The 10,939-nt window shown below is 32.9% G+C and overlaps 1 long non-coding RNA gene across 1 annotated transcript; it reads right to left on the reverse strand.

The window, feature by feature from the left end:
• Positions 1 to 6,658: 6,658 nt before the first annotated feature.
• On the reverse strand, positions 6,659 to 7,273 carry LOC121066336. The gene is made up of 2 exons (XR_005817685.1): positions 7,205 to 7,273; positions 6,659 to 6,886 (listed from the first exon to the last, which is right to left on the reverse strand). It is a non-coding gene; the product is annotated as an uncharacterized LOC121066336 (long non-coding RNA).
• Positions 7,274 to 10,939: the final 3,666 nt, after the last annotated feature.

A 10,939-nucleotide genomic window follows, 5' to 3' on the forward strand; every position in this document is an offset into this window, starting at 1 on the left:
TTTTGCCATGTTTATTAGAATTTCTGTGCCAGTAGTCTATCTTGGCACTCTTCATTACAGTACCTCAGCACCCTTCCTTGTATTTATTAACAGCATCTCTATAAAGCAATTTTATATTAAAAAAGAGATGGCAATAAAAGTTTAAGAATTTATATATTTTTTTATTATTTATTTATTTATTTATTTTTGCAACAGGAAAATACATTTTAGGGTAAGTAGGTATTTTGTCACAATTTTTCAAAACATGTTTTGTTTGGCTGAGAGCAGAGAGCAAACACCTCTACTACAGAGACATTCAAGGTGGAATAGCACTCTGGAGACATTTGCCATCTCTCATATTTCTCACTGAGACTAAAGCCACAGTTGTTCATTGAAAAAAATGTTCTATCTTCACTGTCTGAACAATGGAAGTGAAGCCAAGTGGCTCATGGTAATACCATGCTACTGAACAAAGAGAGGCCAGGCAAATACTGAGGAAAAGTCCAGGCAATTCTTATTTTCATTGAAAAGCAGCCCAAAGTAATTTCAAAGACTACCTTTTTAAGGTATTCTTATAGGTTATTCTTATAAGCTTTTATATTGGGAAAGTACAGACAAAAACCACTACCATTCCTGTAACTGAACTCCACATTTTTTATTCCTTATTATTAAATAAATAAATAAATAAAGTTATACAATCCCAAAACAGGAAAATCTTATAACTCTTCTTTATACACCTCATCTGTTTGAAATACTTCTCCAAAAACTGTTCTGAATTGTCATTCAACATGACATTTGTAAACAGTATGAAAATGTGATTCTAAAGATAATTCTAAGACGACATTTGTCACTAGGGATGAGATTAGTCTGACTAAATTGTGGACATCTGCTTTGACTTAATTGTATAGGCATCCCACTCTTATTATGGTGGATCAATCAATATAGTCAATTCTTATCTGCCTGAAGTAGATTTTTAAAAGAACTCAGCTGAATTAGCCTAGAAGTGTGTGATCTCAATTTATATAGAATTAACCATTTCACTGTATCCATTTACATATATTCATATATATATCCATATATATCTATTTTTTTTTTCTTTTTGTCTAGTGATATTATGGAAACTAGTGGGGAGTTTAATATGTAACTTGTATTTATCACTGTGGAAAATATGCTTTGTATGTGTATCAAGTTTTGCAGCTCTAAGTAGAATTTTTTACAGCTAACTGATTTCTGTTTATGTCTGAAGTATCTGAACTGTGATGCTACAGATGACTTTCGATTTTTAAAGGTGATTGAAGGTACAAGCATAATCACAGGCAATATTATCTGTGTTGCCTTTGAAGTGCCATTCTGAGCAGTACTTTTCCATAATTTGATGTTAGTTAAGTGCTGTGTTGGCCTAATAATAACAACAGACAGAGTTTTGAAAGGAGAGATAATATCCTTCATTATACCAACTGATATTGCTAGGATAAAAAATTAAAATAAAATAAAATAAAATGAAATAAAATAAAAATAAAAAAGCCTTTGAGCTTCAAGGCTTACAAGTTGGTAAAAAGACCCTGGGAAGAAAATCTTACTTGAGTATTTTAAACATATGTGTGTGCGTGTGAGTGTGTGTAAAGAAGATTTTAATTTTTTCCTGCTCTACGGTTACTTTAACATATTTTTCTTTTCCTGGATGTCCTGAATTTTTGTTTATATTTCTGAATTGGGTAACTTGTTATTTAGATATGCTGAAGATATGTTAAAGTGTACTGTATTATTAGAAAATAAAGTATTTGTGATATACATCAGAGTTCTTTCCTCTGTGAAATTTTTGAATTTTATGAATATCTGTAGTGCTATGAAAACATTTATTGACATTATTCAATGTTTCCAAAGTTTCCTGAAGGAAGTCTTCAAAAAATCATAATCTATTTCTTCTATTTTTTAACTGGCCTACTTTTTGTCCTGGAATATAGGAATTGTGTCCAACGCTTCTAAAAGTAGGATTCACATTAGATATTGGAAATTAATCAACAGGTCTGAGGAATGCTGGAAATGTGAAATGAGAGTGTGTTTTCTCTCTGTTTTTTTCCTTAGGGCACTAAGATTTCTATTGTCTGAAAATTTAGGCTCTCTTTGGGACACAGTGATAGGACCAGGAGGTTTTCTGTGAACTGCATTACTTTTATTTAACTCTGGTACATGTTGTAGATATACGTTATAGAGAAAAACTGCCTAAAGTTGCATATCATCTAATACTGAAAGATTATTATGATTAAAAAAAAAAAAAAAAAAAGGAGAGAAAGAATGAGAAAAAAAGCTCTTGACAAAATGTATCTAACTTAGTATGAGCTCTTAGGCATAAATATAGTATACATTGTATAAATGAATACATGTATAAATAAATAGGAAGTCATTGAAAAAGTCAGTCTTAGGGACATTACTGCATAAGGAAACAATAAATTGGAGACTGCTGTAGCAGAAAGTAAAGAGGAAGGAAGCTAAAATACAATTAGAGCAGAATGAAATTAGTGACAAGATTATGGAAAATTTTGATAAAATTTTACATTTATTATTATAATTTTTAGGAAAATAATGCAGGGAATTAAGAATCCAAGTCACAACGCCAGGTAAATATACTCACCTGGATGCAGAAGGTATAGAATTAAATTGGTGTTTGGTCATGCTCCTTTTTTTTTCCAGAACAAGTAGCTAAGAGTGTTCTACATGATTCTGACATTGAGTTAGATGTCAAATTTTACCTTGAACCTGAGAAATCTTGTTGTCAGTTTTCTTAAAAATATTATATGAAAAGTTTCTCTTTTGACAATTACAGAATTTCTGATTAAAAAAAAAAAAAAAAAAAACTTAAAAAAAAATCCAAGCCACGTTTCATTTTTTGCTAAGAGACAGTGGTAATAAATAAATAAATAAGTTCACTTGTTTACTTGTTTACTATGACAAGATAAAATATAAGAAGGAGTAGGACTTAGGGAATGAAGAGGATCCAGTCTGAATACTTTTAATAGGGAAAGGTGAGAGGATATCCACAATAAAATGACTAGTAAAGAAATGAGAGGAAAGCGGTAGGGATAGTGGAGTGTATTGCTTGTTATCTCTCAGGAAGTAGCTACTTACAGATGCAGGTACCTAGATATTAGCTAAGGAAGGAATAAAGTACTTCAGAATGAGGTATGCCAAAGGAGACTGAAAATGGAAGAACAGTTCTGATGATAAACGAGTACTCTCCAGTCTTAGAAGCCAGAAACTTCAACTCTTTCATGTTTCTAATTTCACTGGTACCTAAGAAAGAATATGTTAACCAGCAGTGACTTGCTTTACTGTTTAATTTCTTAACAAATATATCAGACAAATTAATGAAATACATTTGGTGCATATAGAGACTGAACCAGGACTGACAGCTTTAATTGAATAATTGCCATGTAGCTGCTTAAGATTACTACTCACATGACGTTCTTAGCTGTCTGTAGCTTCGACAACTAGATAAAAGATATAGCCACATCCTACTGGACAGTTTCCAATGAAATCTTAAGAACTTATCAAGAATTAAGTAGTGAATCCAAAGCAAATATTTAGCAAACTGCCTTTTTTTAAATCTTTCATATTGCTAGTGTTAATAAAAGTCGTTCAGGAAGATTTGAATTTAGATACTCTGGGGAAATGTGCCAAGCATTCCTGGCTCAGCAATTCCAGGATCTTGTTTGGTTCTTTTACATTGAGGTGTGATGGGTTGCAAGAGTCACTATATATCGTCTTGATAGCAATTTCATATCAAACCATCCTTTTCAGGGAGTCACATTCTGAACAGGAATTAGAAGATGGTCACAGAAATATTATCTGATAAACTGCTTGAAAGAACAATTACTGTAGATAAAGACGAATCATTGATTAAGAGTTCACTTTCCTTGGAAATCCTCTGTCTAAACTCATGCTGAAATCACAATTAAAATATTTCCTTGACCAGTCAAGGTCATAAAAACTCACAAATACATTCCCATAGCTACTTTGAGGCATTTAAAATATTCGAGTCAATGTTATTACTGTAAGGCCAAGAATACATTTTCAACTTAGATCTAAAAGCCTATTACTCTACAAATAACTTAGTGGTGCTTAAAGACAAATGCTCTCACAAAACTGTATACAGCCTGGGGTGAGGAACCAAATGGTCAATGCTGATGAAGGAATTAAGGGAGAATATTTGATAACCTTTGCCAGCTGCAGGTGTAGATGTGTAGATGATTCTGGCATGAGACATTAAAACATTGGCACTATTTGCTGCTGTTACTTATAAGTAACAGCAGCAGGAGTGACAATAGCTAAGAACTCTCCAAGAAAATAACGTAAGAGGCAAAGCTCTTTTTCACAGTAAGAAAATTTCTAAGATTGTACCTGAATGAATAAAGAGACTAACTATGTATGTAAGAACTTGTTTATATGATTATTGTGCTGTGGCTTGAGGAACATTTGTTCAAATTAAAGTTATAATGGTCAGATATTATGAGCTATAATGAATGCATTCAACCTTTAGCAACTGGACTACTTACTTTTATGAGAAGAAACCCACGTTCTATTTGTTAAAGTAGTCTCTAGCTTACAATTTGTTATTCAGACTTTTTTTTTTCTTTTTGTTTGTTTGTTCGTTTTGCTTTTTTCTCTTGGACAACGTACTCTTTCTCTTAAAATCTAACTCTGTTCATTACAAACCTCTGAGTCTACAGCTTGGGATCAAGAAATCATGTTCCTCTTGTCTGGTCTACCAGTGCAATCTCCCATCTCATAATAATGAGGTGCTTGAATAAGGGAATAAGAACTTGAATTAGTGGGTGTAATAACTAAGAGAGAAACCACTAAAAATGACACCCCAAGATGTTTCTTCCAAATGGCAGAAAGTTTTGATGTGTTAATGTGTAATTTCTTCAGTAGTTTGTGGTCAGCAAAGAGGTGATGAAACTGAGGGAAAATGGTAGAAGAGTGAGTTTTCTAAAGATTCAGGGCTCCATGTTTAAAGGAAAAACAAACAAACAATCAAACAAACAAACTGCTTTTGAATGAGATAGGACTGATTTATGTAGACATTTCCCTTAAATAGAAGTTAATCATAAAAACTCCTACTTCATTCCATTGACTATAAAGGGACTTTAGGAGTCTGGCTCAGATCTATATGTTTACAATGCAGCTGTCTATGTTTTGGCTGAGCCAGCAGGATGGCCTGGTGTGTCTAGAAATTTGAACTGTGTTAGTCAGCTGTAACAGTGGCAGAGTCTGGATGTAAAGCAGTGAAATCTTCCCCCCTCCCCTCCCCCCCCAAGAAAATCCTGAACTGTAATCCCTCTTCCTATCTCTCAACCATGAGATAAACAAGTTTATCAATGGCTATCATTTCAAGTAAAGCAAAGGTCCTTCAGAGAGGATCATTTGACTGTGATTATAACAAGATTTCAACTCCAATCTGTATAAAGTATATGATCTAGATTGCAGTGGTTTATATAATAATGTAACATACTTATTTTAAGGAAACCATGATCACTTGCAGATTAACTGAACTGAAGGTTGTGTTTGTGAAGTCACATATTGTCTGAAAGTAACATGACTTTGGGGGGATTCTCTGATGTTTTAAATAAAAAGGAAAAGGAAAAATTATTTAGTCCTTTTAATATATACTGCATTACTGGGAATGTTGATTGGTGATATTTGAACATCTTCTAAAAAGTTCTAAAACTTTGATTACCTAGTGCTTGTCATCAAAATGGAAAAAAAAAAATAAATCAGGTTAACTCCATGTTTTCTGATTACATTAAAGCCAAAGTTCTTGGCTGATACAAGGTTATATTGGATTGTAACAATATTATGAGAATGTAAAGAGAAGGAAATAATTATAATCTGGCTACATTCAAGAATTTATCTGCCATGTTTGCAAGGGAGTGTGAAGCACTTAGAAAGTCAAAAAAAAAAAAAACCTTTCTCTCTTTTGTGATTTCATATTTATTTCTTAATCCTTGAACATTTTAAGAATAATAATTAAATTTCATTCCTTCATGAAGTAAGCAAATATAATCAGTCTCCTATAGTCAATAGATGATTAAAAGCATTAAGCAATGATATGCTGACATTCAAGAGATCACTTTCTAAATATCTTATATGCAAAGAGTATTGTCCTGGTAAAATTATATCAAACAAAGAAAGCAAAAAACAAACAAACAAAAAAATACAGTTACGATGCCCATGACCTCAATGTTGGGTAATGTATTACTCTTATCATTTTCAAAAGTATTTTCAAATATTTTTCCTGTTATGAATTTTCCTATTTTCAATCACATGCAGCGTTATTCTGATATCAAGGTGGTTTTATGTACTTAACATTTTATTTCAAATGTAAATTATTTCTCATAATGAATTCTTTGGCAACTGATGCTAATTTCCATAAATATTCCTAATGATTAATTTAAATGATCAGATCAGTACTTAGAAGACAACTAGTTACAGAAAACAAAACACAGTTATTGTACTAATTCAACCACTAACTGCTGTGAGCAATTTATGAGTGCATGCTTTCAGGACAGAAGCACATGGTATCACTGAGAGAAATTATGCATTGGCATGAATAAAATGGCAACTATTATTATACTGATAGCATCTCTATTTCTAATTAGGTTCTAATTGCCCTTAAAACTTTTGTCTTTTCTTAATAATTTCTAAGAATTCTTTTCTATGGCTACTGTTCGTTTTACAATAAAAATTCCTGTTATTTTTAGCACAGCACTGACTGTATTTAAACAAAATGTTTATTTTGTATGAATATATGTATTCTTGAAATACTGATATGAGGGAAGAAATAAACTGAAATTAAGGACTACTGTAATCCATCCTATAGAGAAGATGCTATGATCCTTTTGGTCTCCTGCAAGGGAAAAAAAAAAAAAAAGGTTAAAAAAAGAAAGAACAATTAAATGCCTTATAACAATTTATTTCTAAATTACTCTTTGAAAGTTAAACAGCCATGCTGTATTGTAGTAATAGAGATAACAGCGTTAAATGTTTTTCACAGTGTACTTAAACTATATGCATCATCTGGATCTTAATGTAATATGGACTTATTTTAAGGGAATTTTCATGTACATGCACTCCCACTTATCTTCATTGCAACCTCAAGAATCCATTTAAAATATATGAAATTAAATCTTATTCAGATCTTTATAGACAACTCTTTTGATCTCACCTATGCTCTGCTTGCTCTTCCATATCTCCAGAGGGCACTTCCAACCTGTTTATTTGTTTAAAATTTATAAAAATGACCGTTAATTAAAGAAAGAAAAGATTTTAGAGGATACTGATTTTGTGGTACAGGAGAAGCATACACTACCTTTGTTTAGAAACAATTAGCATAACTGATTAATAATTTAGCTGCCGTGAGCAAGGGCAGTCCTAGGTCTAAACCTTCAAACGTGGTGTTTCCAAATCCCTCTCTCACCTTCTTCTGACTGCATCATGACAATTGCCCATGTGCAGACTGTTTCTATGCCTCACAAAAAGTAGCCTGCTCTTTCCATTACAGTCTTAAAAGATTTATTTATTTTTTTTTCAGGCATGATGTATTTATGTGTCTTTATGTGTCTTTGGTAGTATCATTCTGTAAAATGTAGCAACTTCCACAACTGCCTGTTTGATCTTTAGCACTTTGTTTTTCAGTTTGTGCTTTTTGGTTGAGCACCCAGCCAAAGGATTTGTAAGTATATGTGAATGGAAAGTAAAGGGAACGTACTGTACCATATCAGGAAAAGTAAGACATGAAGGACAAGGGATCACAGATGAGTGATGTGAAATGGATCACTGGGAGTGAGAGAACTAGGGAATGTGAAGGTTTTGGACGATTTAGGGCCTACACTCCTAATCACCTGATGGAACTTGACTATATTCAGCCATAATCCCAAACGTTATTATAGGACCTAAGTATAGGATGATGTTGCAGAGGGTAAGGTGGCATCCAAATCTTAAATAGCAGAACCATTTAATAAAAAATAAATAATAATAATAATAAAAAACCCTTCCTGACATTCTTTTTATTTTTTTATTTTTATTTTTTTCCCCTAAATATGAAAAGTTTCTTCTACTGTTGTAATACTCTTGGTCCATTGAAAGCAGTTCATATTAGTTAAAAGAATTGTTTTCTATAGCTCCTTGATTTTTGGAATGGGAACCTTGTATTTCTTAATATTCACTATCTCCCCAGAGGGAGATTTTTCTAACCCTACATAAAATCAAGAGACTAGCCTTTAGTTTTATAGCATACTTGAAAATTGAATAATAGCATATTAATATATAAAATAGCATAACTAAAACTGCATAATTAACATAAACATACTAATAAAATAATAAATAATAATAAAATAGCATAAAATATTAAAGTGGCATATTAAAATAGCATAAATGAAAATTAAAACTAGAGACTGACATTTTCGATCAATCCATTAGTTTTTCATGTCACCTAATAGAACTAGATTTACAGAAGGCTGGTGAAAAACAAACAGCTGGAACAAGTTCTCTGAGTAAGGCCTTTTGTTAGCAGAATAGAAGCATCCTTTAATAGCATGGCTAACAATTCATTCTTTCATATTGGATTCAAAGGTTTTAGATATTTTCCTTGTCATGCATCCAGTTTGATGAGCACACTTACAGGTGAAGGATCTTATCATTCTCTAAAACAAAAGTAGTTCCTATTCTCATTATGGTAAATGGCAAAATGTCCAATCAATTTAGCAATCATAGCAACATATCCAGAATTTAACCTACCATTTTATCATGGTGGACAGTATGGAGTATTGCTGTAAAAGTTTGTTTCTTCTGCTTCTCTTAACGAAAAAGAAATCCATCATATAAAGATGAGTGCATGAGTGTGATTCCTATATGCACATATATTCTTTTTAATGCTCTTTATGTTAAATTGAAAGCCATATGTAAAGCTTATGTTTCTTCTTACTTAACCTGATCCAGCAAAACATTTTGGCAGGTGCTTAACTTCAAATGGTTGAACTCTGTCATTCTAAGTCAAAATGAGTTCACATACCTTAAAAGGTAAATTTGATGTTTATATGATATAGCATGTAGAATGGAGGTTAGCCTTCAAGACTGCATAAGCTATAAATATTTTGCTAAGCAGGCAAAATGAAAATAAGGTGGAGGAGAGGGATATCTTCTAGGTCAAAATAGAAATGAAAAATGTTATTTGAGTTTTGTCAGTCTTGCTTCATTTTCTACTTTTGCTGTTATATGCTTCCTGAAAATGTTGCAGTATCCATACGAGGAAGTGCAAGTAAATACCTGGAAATTCTTTGTGTATTATCCTCATCAGCAACCCAGCTGAATATTCTATTTATCATTAGTCCAAAGAGAACACATATACTACAATGTCTATCTTTGCTTTCCTGGAAAGTTGCTCAAGAACCTGTAAATACACAGTGGAGATTCTCATTCAAGATTTAAACAGACAAGTGGGAGAAAACAGAGTATAAAACCTTCAAAAAAGCCATGATCCAGTTAAGATAAAAGAGAAAGTAATTAACTGCTTACTAATGATGCAATGATCATTTGCCTAGAATAGAGGTTTCAGTCTGCAGTCTTGAGCATTCACAGGAACTGAAGCTACTCAGCACCACAGAGAAGCCCTTAGGGGCACATTTGCCAAACACAGACATTATCTCAGCCTTTGCTAACCTAATTAAAGACATTATGTCACATAAAACAATGTGAAGCTGGAAAAACCTGAAACACTGAACCCTATTTTGAAAGAGTTGCACTCTTTACCAATGCTTGCCTAGCACACATAACTGCTTTATTCAAGGCTTTCCTATTTGCAGCATTTTATTATCTGCCTACTCCAACACACATTCCTGTGGTGGCAGTACAGGAAGAGGCAACCCACATTCTGAGAACTAAGCCAACTCACATCTCACTGAAACTAATTATCTTAACATTAGGAGTTGGATACTTTGGAAAAATATTCAAAACTTTTTCACCTGTATGTTTAACTGCTCTGAACAGTAGATAGAAACGTTCATTCTTGCTCCATTTTCACAACTAGCCTTTCAGATTACTCTTAAGACTAACTTAGTGGAAAACACCTGGCCATACTAATTCCAAGACTAGAGCTCACTTTTTACATAAAAAAAAAAAAAAAAAAAAGAGTCTGGAACACTTTTCCATTCATTTGAAAAGGGAAAAGCAGTGTTCTTGTTAACCTAGTCAAGTCCAAATACACAACCTATGCAAGTATCCTCAAAGTTAACATACAAGTAAGTCTAGAGTAAGGATTAAGGAAGACAAATTCATGAAGCCAGAAAGGAAGTTGTTGCATTGTTCTGTAGAACAGGATAAGACACTCTTGCGGGAATGGGAGTGATCTTAGAGTTTGTCTCCTCTGGAAAGTTATACATTTGCATTAAGAACAAAATACATAAACTGTATATGAAGTATTCCATTCCTTTATTTCTGGATATTTTGAAGTTCTCTCTAAGGCACAAACACCTTTCCATTCACTGTATATGGAACTGAAGATTCCAATTCAGACTTCTCAGCTCTGCTACTGGAGTCTTTTCTCTGTGTTTGTTTATGGATTACAAAAAGTTAATGCTCAAGGTACAGTTATTGGTCTTAGTTTTAAGTGGTTAAATCAGATTCATGATCTAGGAGCAGAGTTACCTTCTGTAAGGAATAGCAAGGAATAATCCCTTACTAGTGCTGAGAAACAAGCACCTTGCCACACAATGGTGACAGAGGACCTACCACAGCCGTCTCAGTTTCACATGTTAGGTATTATCAGTGGGATTTATCTCACCTAGGTTAAGACACCTTGGCTTAGTGTAATTGGGTCACTGTAGGCTCACTTAAAAAAAAAAAAAAAAGTATCTGTGTTGTCTGCCCCAGTAAGATGCCTATCTTAAAATGGATTGTCCTATGG

The sequence above is a fragment of the Cygnus olor genome, chromosome 2, assembly GCF_009769625.2.
Source record: "Cygnus olor isolate bCygOlo1 chromosome 2, bCygOlo1.pri.v2, whole genome shotgun sequence".
NCBI classification, from domain to species: Eukaryota; Metazoa; Chordata; class Aves; order Anseriformes; family Anatidae; genus Cygnus; species Cygnus olor.